General features: G+C 41.0%; 1 protein-coding gene across 1 annotated transcript in view; it reads left to right on the top strand.

Moving 5' to 3' along the window:
* Positions 1-1,805: 1,805 nt before the first annotated feature.
* Positions 1,806-23,004, top strand: part of UCHL3 (ubiquitin C-terminal hydrolase L3) — a 252,357-nt gene continuing 231,158 nt past the window's right edge. Inside the window, exon 1 of the mRNA XM_085215738.1 lies at positions 1,806-1,824. The gene's annotated coding sequence lies outside the window, so the exon portion shown is untranslated. The remainder of the gene's footprint in view (positions 1,825-23,004) is intronic.

Genomic DNA, 23,004 nt, shown 5'->3' with positions numbered 1-23,004 from the left:
TCCAAGGATGCAGTTTCCCTACCCCATGAATTACTCTCATATTCCTCTTGAACACTGATGATACCTTCTGCCATTTTTTGTCCAAGCTGCTTCCTATCCAAGGTTAGAAAATGAGGCTGGGGCACAGCTGCAAACTGAATTCAGGCTCTTGTCTCTGAGTCCAGCAAAACTCTTAATACACTGTGCTGCCTCCTGTTCCCATGCTTCTGTTTGCAACCAACAGCAAGATCAAGCCCAATTTATGTAGCTATTTGTATGCAAATTAGGAGATATTTTCAGATGTATTCAGCTTCATGTAGGAGGCAGGCAGCATTTAAAAATGTGTTTTTCCCAGGACAATAGCGAAGTTTTCAGTTTCTATTTTGCACATCCTGCTTTTTTTTGGCAGACTGGTTCCTGACACTAATTTATATGTATTTTAAAGCCTAACATGTCATACATTCCATTGCACCCAACAGGGAACTGTCTAAGATTCCTCTCTGTTTCCCCTGCAGTGGAGCTTACTTGCTACTCTCCCCTCTTCCCCTATTTTTTGCATGCTCTGCCCCATCAGTTGTCTTCCTCTAACCCAACATGATTGGCTTTTGCATATGGTAAAGCTTTTATCAACATCTCTATTTCCCTCATGCTGCAGCTTTTTTGACACTCTTTTCTCTGGTGTCAAGGTTTTCTTCCATTTCCTTTTTGTTTCTAAGTACTCTGACTTATGTTCCTTATCCAAGCCCTGCATCCCAGTCTCTCCATTCTCCATGCTGGATCCAGATTTCTTCTCTCTGCCTCTCTATTCCCAAGCCATTAGTCCCTAATTTAAACTCACTTCATTCACTAATTCAACAAGTGTCTCAATTTCTCCCATCACTATTTCATAGTCTCACTTATCTTATTTCCATATCCACCTGTATTTTTCCATTTCTCTTGATTTTCCCATAGTAACCTTGAATAACTTCTCTGCTACCTCTGTCTTTGCTTTCTTTCTGGCCAATCACAACTCATTCACACATCAGTTACATGGGTCCCAGAGGTTCTGGTGGTATTCCACAGTGCATAGAATCATAGAATCATAGAATCTCCGGTGTTGGAAGGATCTTTAAAAGTCATCTAGTCCAGTTTCCTTGCAATGAAGAGGGACGTCTACAGCTGAATCAGGTTGCCCAGGGCCTTATCCAGCCTCATCTTGAAAGTCTCCAGGGATGGGGCATCAATCACATCTCTGAGCAACCTGTTCCAGTGCCTCACTACTCTCACTGTAAAAGACTTCTTCCTTATATCGAATTTAAATCTGCCCTCTTTAAGACTGAAACCATTTCCCCTATCACCACAGACCCTGCTAAAAAGTCTGTCCCCTTCTTTCCAGTAGGTCCCCTTTAGTTACCGATGTTCACCAAAGAGCCTTCTCCAAGCTGAAAAGCCCCAGCTCTCACAGCCTGTCCTCACAGAGGAGGTGTTCCATTCCTGGGATCATTTTTGTGGCCTTTCTCTGGACACTTCCAACAGGTCTATGTTTCTCCTGCACTGAGGAGTGCATATCTGGATGCAGTACTCCAAGTGAGGCCTCATCAATGCATTGTAGAGGGGAAAGCTCTTGCACCCAGAAGAAAGCTTCCTTAAAGATCTGCCTGCTCTGCTCTGCACCCTTGCCCATGAGGACAGTTTCCCAGGGTGTTTTGTTGACTAACTCCCTGAAGAGCTGGAAGTTAGCTTTCTTAAAATGTAGCATTCTAATTTTACTCTTTGCCTGTCTCGTATTCCTCGGGATAATGAACTCAACCATAGCACGGCCACCACAGCCCATGCATCTTCCAATCCTGATGTCACCAATCAGTTCATTTGCATTGGTGAGCATGATGTCATCTGTCAGTCTGCCCTGGACATGGTCACAGTGCAAGGAAGGAAAGGAAGACAAGGACCAGCAGGATGCCAAGGTGCTGGTGGATGTTTTGTTTTTTAATTTAGGCCTGGGACTCCCAGCACAAGAAAGAACTGTTGGTGTGTTGATGTGGGTCCAGAGGAGGGCCACAAAGATAATCAGAGGGCTGGAGTACCTCTCTTGCAAAGATAGGTTGAGGGAACTGGCCTTGTTCAGCCTGAAGAGAAGGCTCTGGGAAGACCTCATTGCAGCCTTCGAGTACCTAAAGAGAGGTTTTAAACAGGAAGGAGACTGACTTTTTACATGTCATGATAATAGCAGGAAAAGAGGAACGTATTTAAACTAAGACGGGAGACTTAGATTAGATGTTCAGAAGAAATTTTACTTGGAGAGTAAAAAAAAAATTGAAATGGAGAGGCATTCAAGATCAGGTTGGATGAGGCCCTGGGCAGCCTGATCTAATGGGTAGCAACCCTGCCCATATCAGGGGGTTGGAAGTGGATGATCTTTGAGGTCTCTTCCAACCCAAACCATTCTATGATTCTGTGGTGGATTTCTGATATCAGTATCACTATTTCCTGTTCTGTATGTTTGTGCTGTTTCCTTTCTTTCCACACATATCTCCTTCACAAGATAGTTATTCCCCTATTCATTCTGACATGTACTCTCCAGTACTCATTTTTCACTGATTTCCACATTACTGTTAACAAACGCTCTCTGTAACAAGCCCATTTTGGGAAGTGTCCAAGCTATAGATAATTTTCCTTTGTAGGGATTTGTATTACATTTAACAAGCTTACTAGCAAGCTCGGCTTTTCCCAAGCATGAAATTTTAGCAGACAGTGTTAGAAGCAAAAGAAAGTGAGCATTTCACTCACAAAATCATTTGAGAAAAAATTCTGATCTTGATCACATCATGGTGAATCCAGAGTAACCTCACTGAAGTCAGTGGAGCTACACTAGTATGAAATAAATACACCGCTGGGGTTATACAAATCCCAGATTACCCACTTTAGCACTTTAAAACTCAAAAGTTACCTATATGCAAATAAATTAATTTTCACCAGGGAAAGTTTTATAACAGTTGTATTCAATCATCTTCTTGTATTGTTGGAGTAGACCCTGGCATGGCTTTTAATACAAAATAACACTCTCCTAGAATAGCTCTCTGCTGTGTGCAGTTCAGGAGCACGAGCCAGAGACCATGCTCAGTTTGAGTGTAGACACCTGGTTAGGAAGATAAAATGTTTAATTGCATGGACAAAAGCCATTCCATACCAGCTGGTCTCTGTGACAGAAAACCGTCACAAACACACTTGATTTAATTGTATGTACGATCTTAATGGTGGATCCCCACAACCAGCCCACTGTTTCATACTAAGGATAGGTACTAGTGAAGGGATTGCTCTTCAACTGATGAGGACAAGAGTCAAGAACAGGTTCCTTCTGACCACCCAGAAGAACACAGAATCATAGAAACATAGAGTCGTAGAATGGCCTGGGTTGAAAAGGACCACAATGATCATCTAGTTTCAACCCCCCTGCTATGTGCATGATCACCAACCACTAGACCAAGCTGCCACATCCAGCCTGGCCTTGAATGCCTCCAGGAATGGGGCATCCACAACCTCCTTGGGCAGCCTGTTCCAGTGTGTCACCACCTTCTGAGTGAAAAACTTCCTCCTAATATCTAACCTAAACCTCCACTGTCTCAGTTTAAAACCATTCCCCCTTATTCTATCACTATCCACCCTCGTAAAAAGCCACTCCCTCTCCTGTTTATATGCTCCCTTCAAGTACTCCCATTGCGGGAGGCCACAGTGAGGTGTCCCTGGAGTCTTCTCTTCTCCAAGCTAAATAAGCCCAGTTCCCTCAATCTTTCCTCACAGGAGAGGTGCTCCAGCCCTCTGGCCATCTTAATGACCCTCCTCTGGACTTGCTCCAAAAGATCCACATCTTTCCTGTAGTGTGGGTCCCAGGCCTGGACGCATTACTCCAGATGGGGCCTCACAAGAGCTGAGTAGAGGGGGACACTCACCTCCCTCTCCCTGCTGGCCACCCCTTTTTTAATGCAGCCTAGAACACAGTTGGCCTTCTGGGCTGCAAGCTCACATTGCTGGCTCATGTCCAGCTTCTCATCCAGCAGGACCCCCAAGTCCACAGGGGGTTGCTCTCAAGGAGATCTTCCCCCAGTTTCTATAAACACCTGGGATTGCCCCAACCCAAGTGCAGCACCCTGTACTTGGCCTTATTGAACCTCATTAGGTTTTTATGGGCCCGACGTAACAGGACTGGGAGAGGAGTTACTGAGTCTCTGAGTCTTCTGCTCTGCTACCACTGAGAATCGTCCCACCTACTTTGTCTCATCCCACTCTGAGTTTTGAGGGAGGTGAATCTTTTTCTGTCCCCTGAGTCGCACCTCCCCTTGTCAGCAAGGGGTCACTACCACAATGGAGTCATCCAAGACTCAGAGGAATAATACACATCAATTTATTGAGCTTTCTTGACAACAACTAAGAATAAGTACTTGAGGGTAAAATTGACTAATTGGCTAATTACAATTAATAAGTGTTACAAGTAAGACAATTTTAGATAATGACTACTACAATGAGTAAAAGAATAAAAGAAGATCAAGAGAAAAGATAGAAAATGGGGAAAGAGACAGAAAACGAACAGATACACAAACACAGTAAAACAAAGAGGTTCATCACTCCTTGAACCAGCAATATCTTGGTGTCAGGTGCTGATCTTCAGTAATGGCAAGTCATCCAAGCTTGTGTTGTTCAGTTGACGACAGTACAAACTGTTACTTACAGTTTGAAGTGGCCAAGCCAGCTCTTTCGGAGTGACAGCTTCTGGCTTCAGAATCTCAGCAGAAGCTCCTTTGTTCCTGTCTTGCAGGCATTGCAAATTTATGTCAGAAGATAAGAGGAAACAGAGAGATGCCAGCTTGTATCTTGCCTACAGGATACAGTGGTACCATCTCCTAATCTCTTGTATCAAGCTGTTTTCATCTGTTCCCAGACCAAGCTTTCAGCCAATAAACACTCCTGAGCTCTCCTTTTCTAAGGAAAGCAACTCCAAAAAGCTTTTGGAAATGTTTCAAATGTAAAATAGTCCACAAAGTGATGTCAATTACCTCATGTTGATTTGAGACACTCCTTACCAGTCTCAGACATCCTTTCATAAAGTATTCAAGTTCTTCTCAGCACCATCTTCTACTTTCTTGAAACATGTCTCCCACAACACACTCAGAGAAGAAGTGCCTTAACAGGTCTCAGCTGACTAGAGGTATCAACTCCCAGGAATTCAGCACTTCCTACCCATTGCAGGCAAATGAGAAACTTAATGTCTCAAAATTTTTAAAACTTGTAAGTATTGACTCTTTTTTACTCATTGTATCGACTTCGTATAAGAGGGCTGGCTGCTCCTATTTTATTTTGTTGCCCCACGACATCAGGGTCTGGCCTTTGACACAGAAGTGCATATGAAGGAAAGGTGCCATTGAATTCTTCCATGAAGAAGAGTCACACACAGTGACAGTCATTGACACTTGTTGAATGCTGATGGAGGCCAAACAGTGGGTGAGCACTGTGAGTGGTGAAATGGTACATTACAGCAGTGGCAGCAGTGAGAGTGGATCACCTCCACTTGGTGCAGATATTCATGAGTGTACCATGCAGGCCCTTGTTCATCTCTGGCAAAAATGAATCACAGAATCACAGAATTGTAGGGGTTGGAAGGGACCTCTAGAGATCATCGAGACCAACCCCCCTGCCAAAGCAGGTTCCCTACACCAGGTCGCACAGGTAGGCTTCCAGGCGAGACGAATATCTCCAGAGAAGGAGACTCCACAACCTCCCTGGGCAGCCTGTTCCAGTGCTCCGTCACCCTCACCGTGAAGAAGTTCTTACGCACATTCGTGCGAAACTTCCTATGCTGCAGCTTATGTCCGTTTCCCCTCGTCCTGTCTCCACGTACCACTGAAAAGAGACTGGCCTCACCACTATGGCCGCCACACCTCAGATATTTATAAACCTGGATCAGGTCCCTCTCAGTCGTCTTTTCTCAAGGCTAAACAGACCCAGTTCACTTAGCCTTTCTTCATAGGGGAGATGCTCCAGGCCCTTCACCATCTTTGTGGCCCTCCGCTGGACTCTTTCCAAGAGATCCCTGTCTTTTTTGAACTGGGGAGCCCAGAACTGGACACAGTACTCCAGATGAGGCCTTACCAGGGCAGAGTAGAGGGGGAGGATCACCTCCCTCCACCTGCTGGACACGCTCTTCTTAATGCACCCCAGAATGCCATTGGCCTTTTTGGCCACGAGGGCACACTGCTGGCTCATGGCTAACCTGTCGCCCACCAGGGCGCCCAGGTCCCTCTCCACAGAGCTCCTCTCCAGCAGCTCATCCCCCAGCCTGTATTGGTGCATGCAATTATTTCTTCCTAGGTGTAAGACCCTACACTTGCTTTTGTTAACCTCATCCGGTTTCTTACTGCCCAGCTCTACAGCCTGTCCAGGTCTCGCTGAATGGCAGCACAGCCTTCAGGCGTGTCAGCCAATCCTCCCAACTTCGTATCATCAGCAAACTTGCTGAGGGTGGCCACTATCCCCTCATCAAGGTCACTGATGAAGATGTTGAACAAGACCGACCCAGCACAGACCCCTGGGGGACACCACTGGTTACAGGTCTCCAGACAGACTCTGCTCCACCAATGACGACCCTCTGCGCTCTGCCAGTCAGCCAGTTCTCAACCCACCTCACTGTCCACTCGTCTATCCCACACTTCCTCAGCTTTGTTATAAGGATGTCATGGGAGACAGTATCAAATGCCTTTCTAAAATCAAGGTAGACTACATCTACCGCTCTTCCCCCATCCACCCAGCATGTGACAGCATCATAGAAGGCCACCAGGTTGGTCGAGCACGACCTCCCCTTGGTGAACCCATGTTGACTACTCCTGATAACCTCCTTTTCTCCCAGTTGTCTGGAGATGGTATCCAGCACAAGCTGTTCCATCACCTTTGCAGGGACAGAGGTGAGGCTGACAGGCCTATAATTACCCGGATCTTCCTTCTTGCCCTTTTTGAAGGCCGGAGTGACATTAGCTATTCTCCAGTCTTCAGGGACCTCCCCTGTTATCCAAGACCTCTCAAAAATGATGGAGAGCGGTTTGGCAATGACCTCCGCCAGCTCCCTCAGCACACGTGGATGCACCAAAACGCACAGCTAGTGGTGGTGATTGTGTTGAAAAACAGTGTTTTGTAGATGTGAATTTGCTCCACCTAACAGTGTTATTTTGCTCCTTGTATCTGTTGTAATTTCAAGGGGAATAAATAGGAAGCATTACTTTCAGAGTGACCTACATAATTGAATGTTGTCTTACATGCCATAATGACCAAAAATGATCTAGTTTTGTATGTTTCTCTTGGTGCTACAAAGTTTCTATTCCATGTAGACTGAAGGACTTGAAGTTATCTCACACTTGTCAATAACTTACAGTCTCCTATTTAAGTATTTCTCCCAAGAAACAGTTCATAATGGTAGTTAACAAGCACTCACAGTAAACTGCCCTAAGAGAAAGATAAGGACAAGTGAATGGAGTAATAAATCAGTCATTATTGTAAATGATCAGTTTCCATCGTACAGTATTATTGCTTTATTGACCCCCACATAAAGATTTATCACAGTAGGGTTTTTTTATTGTTGTTACAGGACACAGAATTGTAATACAGAAGGGCGCAGTTTAACTTATGCTTCTCTTTATTATTTTAAATTTCATGTAGAACTTGCAGTGGACAAAGCTGAAAAAGTGGGACCCACAATATATGGGATAGAGATGGTCATTTTTGTGGAGTGGAAGCAGGACAGTAGGCACTGAGGAGGGAATGCTACCAATGGGATGATTTTCGTTTGCTTTAGAGCTGTGATGCAAACACAACATTAATGAGGCTGTAGACACAAAACTGTCTACAATTTTGAGAGCTGAAGTTAGGGGTACTACCTCTAACTCCACTGACTCTGTTCTCCAAGTTATTTCTACCTCTCCCTATTCCCACAAATCTAAGCTCACTGTTACTGTACCCTCCTATTGGCTGCAGATCTAGTTTCATTGTTGATTCCTCTACTGTTTCCATCAAATTGATGTCAGTTCCAGTTCATGAAATAAATTGACTTATTTTGATTAACACTAGAAAGATGTCACATACATCTATACTGGAAAATATGATATGGACCATAAACTAAAGCAAGGATGTTACTGAAGAAATCAAGGCTGAAAAGCTAGGGGTTGTATTCTGGGTAAAGTGGGAATGTTCTCTGTCAACTGCAGTAGAAGTGAAAGAGTTTGTCTATATGGGGTAGGGAGTAGGGGGTCCAGGCAGGTGTAGTGTTGGGAGGGCCTCCCAGGCTATTTGCAAGGGAAGAGAACACAGTGTAAAAGAGAACTGAGTACGAGAATGGAGAGAAAATCTATAGCAGCAAATGCTTCTTGGTGAAGCATGCCTTCAGATATAGTGTTTATCCAGCTCTTGGATGGTTCATCAAGAATTAAAGCTAGACCAGCCACAGCTACTTCATATGTCAAAAACCAACTGTACTGTGCTTTGCCTGGAAGAGGAAGAGAGCTGGTGGATGGCAGCCCTGCCCATGGCAGGGAGGTGGGACTGGGTGGGTTTTAAGGACCCTTTTAACCTAAGGCATTCTATGATTCCATTATATATATCAAGAAAAAACAAACAAACAAACGAAAAAAAAACTTTGCTAAAGCTAAAAAATCTGTACCGGCATTACCTGATCTGAGATCTGATCTGGACCTTGTGGGAGTGAGATGATGGTGAATGCTTCTCATAGACTGTTCAATAGGTTGCCTGGATCATCTCTGAGTATATAAAGAACACTAAACTGGTTCAATCTGTACATGAGAAGGAAAATTCACAGGTTTCAGCTTTGTTTCCATGGGTTGAAAGCTCAGGGGAGCATCCACTGCTTAGGACTACTCAGCTGTAAATCTGAAAGAAGACTGGAGAAACAAAAATCTGCCTATGTAGACAAACTACTTGGCTCCATGCCATCCTCAGTGTTTACTCAGGCTGCAGACTGTTTTAGCATAGAAATCAAAGAATAAATATGCTCTAAGGTCTGAAGATTCTCTCAGCTATGTAAAATCCAAAATAGGGGCTGGGAAGGGCAGCTGCTCATTTGCATTTCTGGCATCCGGCACTTGCGACTGGAGGAAACTTTAAGAAATGCTGCTTCTAAGAAAGCATCCATATTTAAAGGAAAACCACCCCTATTAGAACAACACATTTTCTCTTTCTCTCTCTTTTTTTTTTTTTTTTTTTTTTTTTCATTTTTGCACATTCTGTGCTCTTTGGTTCTGTAACTGAGATGCCCTCATACCAGACATTTGTATGTCTGCTTTTGTTTGCTGTGCTAAGCTCTCCAAGGTTTCTTTTCCAGACTGAGCTCTGCTCTTTCACATCTCACCACAGGCTCCTTGAGATGGCTCTACTACAAGGAACTTCTGAATGAATCTGAGATGTATATGTCAGTAGTTGGAGACCATTTGTATTTATTAGAGAACTTGGTTTGGGGGCACTGAGCACAGAACTTAAGGCATGAGTTGTTAAGCTTTCCCTATTTCCACTTGTGATGACTGCTAAAAATATTTTGTCCTAACTGGACCTGTTAACATTTATTTTATCTTCCAGCATTCAGATGGGTAAAAGATAATGGTATGCACCTCAGCATTTTTGGATGGTCCCCTGGTAAGTCACTGAAAAAACATAAAGATAAGAGCCAGCATCACATTTACACAAATAATTTTGCAGTAACTGCTGGTCTGTATCACAAAGTATAATCCTTCCTTTAAGCCTCAATAGGGCAACAGTGGGGAAGAGAGAAATTATCATTCTTTCCTATTTTAATGGAAAAGGGAGAGGCTCTGAGCTTTAATTAAGAAATCATTACTTACGTGTTCTGTACTCATGTGCTTTTGAGGTGCAGTGAAAAATTCAGAGCAAAATTTTGCTTTTATATTCCATGACTTTTGTGCACCTGCTGTCAGAGCCTGAACCTGTATAAAACAGATGTACGAATTATCACTTGGTGCAGTTCTGCTTATGCTTAGCTCCTTTTGCAGTGGTGTTACTTTGTCCCTTTCCCTCTATTCTATATCATTCCTCTATTCTATATCCTTCCTCTATTACTGGCAGCAAGACTGAGGAGATGAAATGCCAGTTCATTTGAAGTTAACAGCACAACAGTCATTGACTTTAATTTAGGGCCCTAAGTTTGGTACCTAACATCTGGGTACAAATGAGTACAATTGATTTCCTGAATTGCATTCACTGAATATATGGTTTATCCTAAGGATTTCCAAATGTTCTTTGTTCAGAAAGTAACCACAATAGATATGATGATGCTGTAAAGTGTCTCGTTTTTGGTGGGGTTTGTAGGCTGCATTCTGAAATTGGGATTTGCATAATAGGCATGGTTCTACACCACATCTATAAATTTGACCTGATGCTCCTGGATCTTTGATCCTTGTTACTCTTTGGGTTTTCTCACTAGACACTGTGGCTTCTTCTTCTGGCTTCTCTTCACTTTCCACCATAACAACCAATTTGATTGTTAGGTAACTTAAACAATGAACTGAAGAATTTACCAGAATAAGATGTGTGATAATAATCTATTTAAACTCATAGTATTTCAGATCACCACGACTAAGGTACCAAAGGCTTTGAATATATTAGGACCTGAAATTGCATAATCATGAAAACGTCTAATAGCCCCCAAATCATGGAAAAGAACAGGAGAGATGGCTGCACCATGGAGTCAGGAGCACATAACAAAGGATACTGCATCTATATGGAATATCAAACTGCAGTGGGACACTCCAGATCTTCCATCACATCTTACAACTGAGAACATTTTATCCCATAACACTGGCTTTTTTAGCAATCTCACTATGTTACATATTTAGCACGTCATTGAACAATTATGTATCACAACAAGCAATTACATATCAGAATATGAATATTGCATATAACGTAGGGAGCTGTTATCCTGTGTATAGTTCACCGAAACAAGGAAATTCGGTTAAAAGGCATGGTTTCTATGCTGAACGTAAATTCATCTAATGTGATTCAGTTGTAAAATCAGCATGACATATTCAGAGGAAGAAGGATTTGACAAAGGAGGTCAATAAAACTTTTATCTGTAAATCATGCAGAGTAGAACAAATATTGTTGTTTTGATCTGTACAACCAATCAGAAAATGAAGTGAATAACCACTGAAAATTGGCATCTTGGCTGTAAGCACTAACAGAGTAACATCAGACTTTTTTACTGAATCATAAAAGGCACGTGAACGAGAAACATCTTACCTGATGTTCACAAAGCTGTCTAGACATGAAATGTAGTGTTTGTGAATGCATACACCCCTTAATCAGACTTCTGAAGTTAGAAACCCACAATTTTGTAGGAAAGTGTCAAATAAAATGGCACTGTGGTTTATCAATAGGTGTTCTCTTTGTATCTTTGATACAGGATTGCTCTACCAAACAGAATCCTGCTAGTACTATGAGGGAAAATATCTATTTGCTTGATTTGTAATAGTAGTCATTTTTATTTGAATTCCAGCTTCTCAGCTGTAGTTGTAGTTTTATTCAATGAAGCCTGACAAAAGCATAGAAAGGGACCTCTCCTTGCCTAGCAGCACATTATAGTTTTGTCTCAGCCAAATGGTGATGTGCAACACAGGTACGCAGGTACAGACAGTGGGGTGTATTAGTATTGACTGGTGGCTTATGTGTATGAGACAAGGTTTTATAATATTACACTTTCAATTCCAGGCAATGACCGGCTGTCTAGAAAGTGGATTGCAAGTAAATTGTTCTCAAAGCCAGGCTATATAAGGTATTCATGTGAACAGGTTAGGAAATTGTGCCTGATCCAAAGTTGCTAGTGAATTTATCCTTCTAATTCATATGCTATTGAAAGAGAACATGTATTTATTAGACCCCTGCCTGAACTAAACACAGAAGTTTCTGGATGCAGTTAATCTTAAAAGAATGGAATGAAATAAAACCAGCTGACTTGCAATTAATTTACATTCTTGACTTGTTCCTTTTATTTTTATGTCATAGCTTGTAAAAAACAAGTAAAAAAGAAAGGCAGCTGTGGTCATTTCATGGTCTCACCTCTACTCTGGCTATCAGTCAAGTGTTTCCGTGTGGCTAGTGGGTTATCAGTTTCTTGAAGCCCAGCCATGCCCAGACCCATACTTCTCTGAGCCCAGGCTTGGCATGAGGGTGTGGGGGCTGTGCCAATCCAAGCAGCAATCAGGGCCGGGGCTGTAGAGACAGTGCAACCAATTGGGCACCCCAAGAGGATGGGTTTTGAGAAGTGCTGGACAGGATGGGGCTAGCCATGGCTGAATTGTTTTTCTTCTGGTTTTCGGCAGTCCTCAGTTTCTGGCTAAAATTTGTCAGCAAATCATGATAAGGGTTGTGGTTGACCTTTTTAATGCGTTTGTTATTTATGGTTCCAGCATGTTAAGCATAGATTCCTCCTGCTATCATGACCCACCTCCTCTGCTTTTGTTTATATTTTAATTTCCTTCCTTAAACACTTTTTTTTTCAAAGCTTGTGCTGTTCCCACATGAAGTACAACACAAGGTGAACCCAGTAAGGCCCTCTGTATCTCCCCACGTGGTCCTGGTGCAAGCTGCTAAAGTGCAAGGTATTTATAGTCTGGGGGAGCTTTTTGATGACGTTACATTTGATGACATTTTGAGAACTTATAAGTTATGACGTTTGGTTTTTCTGATTTTTTTTCTCTTCCAACAGCTACATTTTAAATCATTGATTTGATTCTCAGTCATTCCCGTGCCAGCTTATAAATCACTCACCTCCCAAATACTAATCATGTGTCTGCAACAAAGTGCTTTATGTGTGGTAATTTGACAGGCAATGAGGGAAAACTGGTACAGATAAAAAATGTCATATTTTTGGGGTGCTAAGCACAGAAAATGGAATGAGGAATTTTTCTTGAGGATAAAACTTCTGTTATATCCCATTACAAATATCAGAACTGGGATTTAATGGTAAGTCTGGCACATGGTACTGTTATCGTCCAAAGCAAATAAAGAATATGTGTTTACAAGGAATGCATTAATGTTCGATGAGGCATGGACGGCACCATAAAATTTCGGTTGCTTCATGTATTTATGAGCTGAACAGCCACTATTACTGATTTTGTAGAAAGGTCTATCTTGCATTAAAAGGCTCATGATGAGGAGTTTTAAACACAAACAACATTAAAGAAGACAGAGCTAGATGCTGAAGTATGCATAAGGAAATAGGTCCTCTGAAGAACTCTCTTATTGTTCTGTACTATGAACTTCTTACTTATCCCCTGTGGGGCTGAGCTGAGCAGATGTAAATTTGACCTCCTTCTTGCACTCCCAGTAGGTCTGAGCAGAGAAAAAACACTCTCTCCTTCACCCAGCATTGTATTAGCAGCTGTGACCCTTTTGATCTCTGAACTCTGTATCTGCTCCCTTGCAATCCATCCCACAGTATCCCTGCTGCCACTGCCACCACCTTGTTAAAGACAAAACTTTCCTGGTTTCCTTCCACCAGAGTTGGCTCTTGAGATGCTTCCCTGGAGCACTACAGGAAGAGGTAGAGTAATTTATGGGGATGCTTTTAGAGGAAATAACCCACAGTCAGAACACCTGTGCATTATTGCAAGGATTGCTTCTGTTTTAGAGTGCAATGTTGTTTATTCCTATATAAAGAACTAAAGAGAAAAATTTCAATGTATGACAAACCGTTCTTAAATGGAGCATCGGGGAACACTGAGTTGAGCCTCTCCTTGACCTGCAAAGAAGGGTCCTTTATACAATTACATTTTTGCTTGTTTGTTTGTTTGAGAAGAAAGTGTAATGTGTGAGCATGTTACAAATAGAAGATTGATTTTGAAGAGAACCATTTTAGCATGTTTGTGCTGTTCAGCCTCTCAGCTTTTTGCTTGCTCAAAGGCCCAACAACTGTATTTATTATTATCATTATCATTATTAGTGGAAGTAGGGTGTATTACTGCAACCTTTTTCTTACTGTAATAAATGAGTTCCCCTAAACAGGCAAGTCACGCATTTTATCACAGACCATTGTATAAGGGATACAAAATATTTTGCTTGACACTTCATATTGCTTCTGATTGCTTGAAAATTACAAAAGCAGCAGCAGAAGCTGAAAGACCACTTCTGCAGGTCTGATTCATAGGAAATAATATATTTTTGTCCAAACTGTCACAGCAAAATTGCATCAAAACTTTATTCAACGTGACTGGATAGCAGAGTCAGGTGCTCTTTGAATTAAAGTCTTTAACTTAGGGAAGAATTAAATGAGTATGGTTTCATCATTATAGTAAAATACATACCAATGAAGAAGAGATTAATTTTCTTTTCTAGTGATGAATTCTTGGAGACTTTTATATGATTCACTGCGTTTTATGAGCTGTGCTTCCAGGAATGCTGGCAGAAAACAGGATAGTCAAAACTTCACCATCATGTCAGCTTTATTTTAACCAGCCTCTACTGACTGCTGAAAATTAGGAACACATGAGCCATCAGCAGTTCTGTTTGTGTGCAGTATCTCTGCTCACCTTACTTTGCAGCCTGCCTGCTTTAGTGACTTTATCATGCTCAAAGGCCCCATTAAATTGTTTCAGAAGGAAGGAGCAGGGCAAAGAGTAAAACAACTGGGTCTTTCGAGCTGGGGAAGTGCATGCTCTGCCAGCAGCCCAGCCAGCAATTGGAACCATTCGCAAATCTGCAGCTTGCTGTGCTTTCTGGAAAGGTGCTGTGCAGCACTGCCTTTAGAGAGTTTACGTGAAGGCGGATGTCTGGATTTTAAGCCCAGAGTGAAACCCTGCCCTTTCCTCTCCCTTCCTTCCTACAACTTTCCTGATTTATATGTTTTCATAGGAAAAGGAGATAAGATAGATAATATTTTTTTTTTCAGGCTGGCCAAAGTAGAATCTGCTATCTAGGACAAACCAGTGAGCGTTGTATTTGTGTATTCCATGCTTGCGTGTCCTATACTCTCTTTAATACAAGTGCACAAACATTTGTCTCTCCTGAAATTGCACATTCAGATAAACTGTCTCCAGGCTGTTAGCATAAAGAACCAAGGACCAAAATAGAGCTCTGCCCCGTAGTCTGGGTATTCTGGGTTATTCTGCCTTCAGACACTTTGCAGCAAAACAATTATACTGGTGTTTCAGGCAATGTACACTCTGGATCTTAAAGCAACTGCTTGGGTCAATCTAGTAATCTCTCCAGGCCACTGTGCAGCCTCTAATCATGACTTGTGGCAGATGCTCAGGAAAAGGATGGCAGAAAAAAGGAAGCGAACACAGTGACGATGAGTTTGGCATAGTCCTCCCCTCTCAGTAATCAGATGCTTTGGACCTTTGGAGATGAAGGATGCATACAGACCATCATGCTGAAGTGCCACCTATCCTCTGTTCATTCAGTTCATCATTTTTAAAAATATTTTTCCCACGGATGATTCCTATCTCAGGCTTTCAGTGAATACCATATTACTCTATGCCATATATAAAAAATACCTCCTCCTGCTTATAAAATCACTCTCAGTAAGTTCACTGGAAAATATTCAGCTTTGATATTACAAGCAATAGTAAGAATCACAAATCATTTCATTCACAGTACTGAAGGTTTTGCAGACTCCTGTATCCCAGCAGATGCTTCACTCCAAGGTAAAGAATTGTCACCTATGTGGTTAATCCTTAATATGGGAGGTAAATTGTCCTGATTATTTCCCTGCTCGGTGCCTTTCCTGGTTCTGTTAGACTGATCTAGAAATGAGGTGACAAGAGCTGCAAGAGGTCTCTGGAGTGTGATTGTGCTGTGCAGTCGTGGTGGTGATATGATATTCTGCTGTACCCTTCCCTCTCTGACCACTGCTGAATGTTACTATGAAGACTGTGTATCTGAGCAGAGTTGTACTGGGTATCCTTGTACTGGATATCCAGACAAACAATTTTCAGAGAGTTCAACTTTCTAGTAATTATTTAAATGGTAATGGATTTTCCATACAGAATAGAACCTGAATTTTTGTATTTTTTAGCTTATACCTAAACTATAGCACTGAAGGAAAAAAAAAAAAAAAAAAAGAGAGAGAGAGAAAAAAAAAACGTAGCTCTTTTTCAGTTGTGCTTCCTGATATTCTAGTGGGACAGATCTTGTATTTGCAGCCTGGATGAGTTGTGTTGTGCTGGATTTTATATCTGCAGCTGTTCCAGAACTAAATATTACTCAACCTAGACCTCAGAAAAGTATAATTTTATGGAATAAAGCCCATATTTGAAGAAAGGGATGGAAAACTTAATGTTAGACCATTTTTTAAAACCTAGGTAGAGTTTGAAATATTGTGAGGTAGTCTCAGGGAAGAAGGATTAGCATCCAGAATTCAAGAAAAGTAGTCAGATGTGAATAATAAATTGCATTTGTCACAAGACTTTGTGGTTTCTCACATGGGCACTTCCAGGGTACTTTTATGACTATACATACGAGGTATTTCCATACCCTTTTATTTTTGTTTTTGTGCCCTTAATTTTATAGGCAGAGTTAATGGCATGTGTTTTGTCCACCTGAGCATATCTATGTATCACAGCACAGCTCCAAGTGGCATGAATGATTTATACTGAACATTTACAGCTAATAGGCAGTGGCCACAGTCCCTGATTGGGCTCATGAGCAAGTAGCCACACTGCTAATGACATGAGACTTTGCCCTGCCTGTCAGTCTGGGCAGAGGCATCAGTGTTTTACTTTTTAAGATGTTCATTGCTGGGAGCAACATCACAGGGCACTGCTGCCTGTGGGCTGGAGTGAGGACCATAAGTCAGGAAGTTATAGTCTTCATGCCCGTAAGTAATAAGGTTATATCTGCACACTTACAAGGCTCACATTCATGAAATATATTCTTCTTTCCTTTTCTATGCCGTCAGGAACTGAAAGTATACATTGTGGTGGTCCCAAGAATGAAGATTTGGAGACTGTGTATGACCTTGCTGATTCAAATGGATGGATCCTGGGATCTCGTTTTTTAAAGGGAGTGTCAGGCAGCAGATCCGCTCTCAGAATGCATATTTTTGGGATCCAGAAGTAAGAGATCAGTCTCAAGCCTGTCAGAAAACAAAGATCAAAATAATCCAGCAGCTGGTCTAGTTTTCTGATCAGAATTTATCCATGCACTTGGATGGCATTACAGGATTTTTTGAGAACACCCCAAATATTTTGTCCCTAATTCCTCTGTTGCATGGATTTAAGACCATTTTGCTTGACACTAAGTGAACTCTCCCCATGTTGCTGATGACCATTCTTCATGTATTTTTAAAGTGAATTCAAGTCAAGAGAGACTACTTTCAATGAAAATGCACTTGTAAATGTAATTTCACTGGAAGAACAACAGCCATTATGTAATAGTTTTTGCATGTCAGAGTTGCATCTCCAGTGCTTCAGAAAAAAAGATCTTCAGTTTTGAAACGATGGACAGACTTTAGAGCTTCCTTTTACAGCCCATATATTTTTCTTTTCAAAGGCTGTATCACAGACCCCAGGCCTCTTTTCAGATCGAGAGGACCTTAGCTACAATAACGTAAAAATGCACAGACAAAAAGTGCCTCCAGATTGATAGTCTGCTTTTGTACTGGTTTAGAAGTCTTACAGATTAATCTGAAGCTGTTCCAAACAGACAGACTGAATAATTTAATACATAACCTGGTAGAACTAGGTAGCAAAATAAAGTGATGATGCACCTGTTGCTTTGAGAAAAATACTATACAGTTGACACATAGTCACAGCTTTTCTTTACCATACAAAACCTGAGTCAGATGAGTGAAGGAGGGAAGAGAGGAGAAATGCTGAGAGCAGATATGTGAAAAAAAAAATTCTTTTAAGATTAACTAGTCTTTTAATCTCTGAAAGTTTTTTCCATTTTGTTCCTCATGAATAGGTATGTTTTCTGATTTCATAACCTTTCCATGTCAGAGGCATACAATAGAAAAGTCAAAAGATTCAGTAAATCTTGATCATGTGACTTGTAGAAATTATTTTATGTGACCTTCTCGATCTTTTTTGTGGTGTTTTGTGATTACAGTCTTCTCTAACCCGACGAGCTCAAACTTCGTGTGTTTGACAGCATGGCCCACTGCGCGCTACTCTCCAGAATGGATTGTTATGAGCTTTTCATCTTCTTCCCAGAACCAAATGTAGACCAGATGGATAACAATCTTCTCTGAAAGCTCCCTGAGGTCATCTTTTGTCTACCTCAGTGTGGAAATAATTACGTTAAATAATTACATTAAACTCAACAGCTTCCGCTGACCTTTGTCTTTAGCAAGACCCAGGCACCTCCAAGAGATGACCACTGCAGTGTAAGGATCTTACAAACTCTAAGAAATAGTTATTTTTTTTATCTGCAGAGCCTACAGACAGACATTTCACAGAAGACTCATCCCTTTCCTCAAGGGTTTACAATTCTCTTAATCTCTGGTTTATCAAGGATACCTCACCATAAAGATAGGAGGGAGAGATAGGTTGCTGTGTAAAAAAAAAAATCATTACATAACTCAGACATGTTCCTCTCATGCATTAATCCCTACTGCTACACAGTCTGAAGCTGGCTGACTGCAAATTGAGTATAGTGAATCTCCATTGGTAATTATATTGCAGTATATAGGACTATCAAGTTTTGTATATAGACTGTAGCTTACTGCTAGTTGTAGTGTTCAGACTCAGATCTGTAAAAATCTTTTTGATTTATGCATATCCGTAATGAATAATTTTTTTCTTAGAAATATAAATCACAAAATAGATTAATTAAAAACCACCTCCAATGACAAGAGACCTCAGTTGAGAAGGATCTTACCTTGTAGTCCAGCCATACACAAGTTATATGCTGATAAGACATATGAAGAACTACAGAGTAGATCACTGTAGTTTCATTAATCATTATGGATATCAATTCTTTGATAATTTCAGCTGTTTTAGCATGATAATTGATAGAGAATTATACAAATTATATTTATTTTATGCTTCTGAGGTTATTTCTGTTCATCTTGGTTTAAGATAGACAACTGCTATATTTGTGGCTACGTCACTGCAGAACTCATCATTGACTACACTACTACTCTCTTTCTAAGATTAAGATGTTTTAAATAAAATATCCAAATATGTTTGCCATTCTGTTTCTCTCTGTTCCTCATCCCTCTGGTCAGAGCAAATATATTCCAGATAGAAAAATTCTAAAGCAATGCTAAAGGACTGTACATTACTAAAGAGAGAAGATGGCGTCTGTCTTTCTGGTTTTCTTACTTAAACAATATCAACATCTGCATTCCTCTCTGCCATGAATTGTTAATTAAGCTGAAAGTCTTGTTGTGATAACTTGATTTGAAATTTTTCTATATTTTGGCCCTGGCTGTGATCTGAAGCTTTGAATTCTGTAGATTAGTAAAATCCAGAGGTGGACTGCATGCAGAGACAACATCTGTTGGAACTGATGTCATCTTTTAAAGGGTAATATCTTATGCATGGAGCTGAGTGGGACTGTATTTCACTGCATTCCTTGCTGTGCTTGCTGATCATACAGATGTACCTCAAGCTAACTTTAAATTTCTCATTTGGATAGAGCTACTAGCAAAGCAAAAGACACTTGGGATTCAGCGCAGACTAAATTGTCTGTTTTTCCCAGTTGCTGGGTAGATTTTGCTATCAAAAAAGATGATTTTAAGTCAAGGTTGAGTGTGTCGTTACAGGTTTCAGTTATGGCTAAGACCAGTGTGGAAATCAATTCTGACTAGTACAAAGGTCAATAAAATATTGTAAATATAAAATAGTCTGTATAAACGATTTTGTAGAAATACTATGTTACTATTTAATGTCCAAAATACCCCTTTTACTACCCAGCACAACATTATAGATCTGTTTCTTCATTCATTTATACCACTGACTTCGCAGTTACCTATTATTTACCTTTTTGTGCAGGGGGTAAGAACGGGGTATCAGCCCTTTTAGTTTATGGCTGTGCAGGGTGTATCAGGATGCCACGCCACTTCTAAAAAGACTAGGAAAAGCACAGTACTGAAGAACCTGAAACTGGACCCAACACTTCAGGTGTATCTCACCTGGATTGGGTGGAGGAGAAGGATCACCTTCTGCTGGCCAAGTGCCTCCTAATGCATCCCAGGATAATCTTGGCCTTCTTTGCCACAAGGTCACATTAGTGGCCTATGGTCAATGTGTCATCCAAAAAGTTGCCTTTGACTTCTAACAACTACTTTCCAGCTGACTGGTCTCCAGTGTGCACAGGTATATGGGGTCATTTCCCCCCATTGCATCATTTTATATTTTCCTTGTCTAAATTTCATGAGGTTCCTGTTGGACCAATTTTCCAGCTTTCTGAGGTCTCTCTGAATGGTATCTATGCCTCCCATTATGCTGACCACTTCCCTAAGTCCTGTTGTTAGGTCTATGAAAAGAAAGATACAGCTGCCTAGGGCCCCATCCAACCTGGCCTTGAGCACCTCCAGGGATGGGGCACCCACAGCCTCCCTTGGCAGCCTGTGCCAGTGCCTTGCCACTTTTACAAAACAAGTTGAATCAGACTGACGCAGAGCCAAAGTGATGGCACTCAGTCAAAAGCTAGTGTTTCTCTGCATTATGGTTTAAATAACTATCATCAAAGTGCTTTAAATTTGCCTTTCTGTTAAACATATTGATTTTTCCATGTGTGGGACTCACAAAACATAGATGAATGGTTAATCTAATGGTTAAAACATTTAATGGAGGGTATTGAATTCTTGGTTCAGGCCCCATCTCAGTCTGGTAAATACTTTGTTATACCATACCTCAGCTGTTACATTAGCTTGAGTTCCCATTGAACCTAAGCTCATTCTCACACTGCTTGTCTATGTATCATTTAAGTACATCACAGAATGGCCAGGATTGGAAGGGACCTCAAGGGTCATGAATCTCCAACCTCCCTGCCACAGGTAGGGCCACCAACCTCACCATTTAATTCTAGACCAGGTTGCCCAGGGCCCCATCCAACCTAGCCTTGAACACCTCCAGGGACAGGGCATCCACAACCTTTCTGGGCAGACTGTTCCAGGACCTCACCACTCTCTCTGTAAAGAACTTCCCCCTGACATCCAACCTAAATCTTCCCTCCCTCAACTTAAAAACATTTCCCCTTGTCCTGCTGTTATCTACCTTTTCAAAGAGTTGACAAGTACATATAAGTATATAACTATATTATATGAATAACCTCTATGTTTGCTATATAATGGAGAGTGAACAAACATAAGCAAGATAAACTATGTTTCCCAAAATTTCAGCTCTCAATTTTCATAATTTAAATCATTTTGGTAAAATTGTATTATTTTTTTAATCCACGAGAGTTCTGTATTACTGGAGATTTCTATTATGCAGCATTCTGTAGCTCCATGAAGTCCACAGGAGGCTGAGTAATTACTCTTTCCAGTGGGATAAAGCTCCTATTTTAGCATCATTGAGATTGCAAATGGAAATCAACTGCTGATCAAAAGCTAAATTTTACCTTGCCCAAACCCTGAGTCAATAGATCTCTATATTTAGATAAATAAATGAAATCCATTTGCAGTAGACCCATTAATTCTGTTTTAGTTGTAATGACAGATTACAGTCTGAAGCCACTCAGGAATGTGGAGGCAGAGCCAGTGGAGAGGAGTTCATGGTGTGTAGTGTAGCGGAGACTGGAAGACCGGTAAGTATTTACTACTGAGTGACACGTAGTCTTTGATTATTGAAGATAGACATATTGGCACCTTCTATGATGAGATGAAGCAGGGAAAAGTAACAAGATTGGTAACTTTAGGTTCTTCATCTGTCTGTTGGTATACATGCCTAAACATATGCTTCTCTTCTTGCACTTTTGGGAGGCTAGACTTACTATTATTACACAAAAATTTCCAGGCAACAGAGAACACAGGCAAGAGGATAAATTAATATGTTGATAAATTCATATATATCATACACACTACACATATATTATAAAGATAAGATACTGAGTCTTCTTTAATCCAAACTATCTTAAAATAAAAAGACATGAATTTTGAATGTTTTGCACAGAAAGTTTTGTATGACAGTAGCTTATTCACTTTGTATGCAGACATAAGTGGCTGTTTTTTGAGACTGACACAGTAAATCTTAAGTATGGCAAAATAAAACTACCGAAAGGATGATGTTGGAAAAAAATCTTATAAATAGGGGAAAATAGTAAGGCAAATTTATCTCAGATATTATTTTTACAGTACATTTTCAGCTGATGTAAACTAACCCAAAGTGTCAGCATTATTACTCTATTTTCCTAAGGATTTTGTTTCTTGGAGTCTCAGAGCAAAAGTCTACAGCAGCAACATCTTCTTGCTGTCTTCAGAAATGTTAAAACCACAACTAATCTCAGGACCCTACAAAACAAAATGGTTGTGTCATATGTCAAACCTGGAATACATCTACAGGAGATACGTAGTGGAGGGATAGCACTCTATCATGTCCAGCTCAAAGAAATAATCTTATCTCATTCTACACTGTAGCTGAGCTACGAATAAGGAAATATCCAGTGTTTACCATAGTTCATAAGCTTCCAACATTTAAACAAACTTTCTAGTAATAATTTTTACTGATTTTGCTCTGGGGAGTTGGGCTTTGGTCAACCTGCTGTTCTCTCAGTTCGTGCATCTGCAGCATATTTAAAGCAGGTCTCAAGGTCAGATTTCCCTTGTTTTCACAGTCTGAGCAAAAATTCTTGTGCACACGTAGGAAAACTCATGCTATAACTTTTTTTCTGGCCTCAGATAAGGAGCTACTTGCGTGGTGTGCTAGGTTTTTGTGCCAAGTTGTTGGTAGCAGAGCGTGCTACAGTTGCAGTAGTCGCGAAGAGAGCATGTAGAGACCTCCACATTCAACCATGGAGAAGCCCATGGGGCAGAAGAGGATGAGACCTGAAGAAGGCACAGCCCATGGATACCCCTACAGCAATAGCCCCGGGCCAGAG

This window comes from Meleagris gallopavo, chromosome 1 (genome assembly GCF_905368555.1).
Source record: "Meleagris gallopavo chromosome 1, MGAL_WU_HG_1.1, whole genome shotgun sequence".
NCBI classification, from domain to species: domain Eukaryota; kingdom Metazoa; phylum Chordata; class Aves; order Galliformes; family Phasianidae; genus Meleagris; species Meleagris gallopavo.
This window is presented reverse-complemented; position numbering and strand designations above follow the sequence as displayed.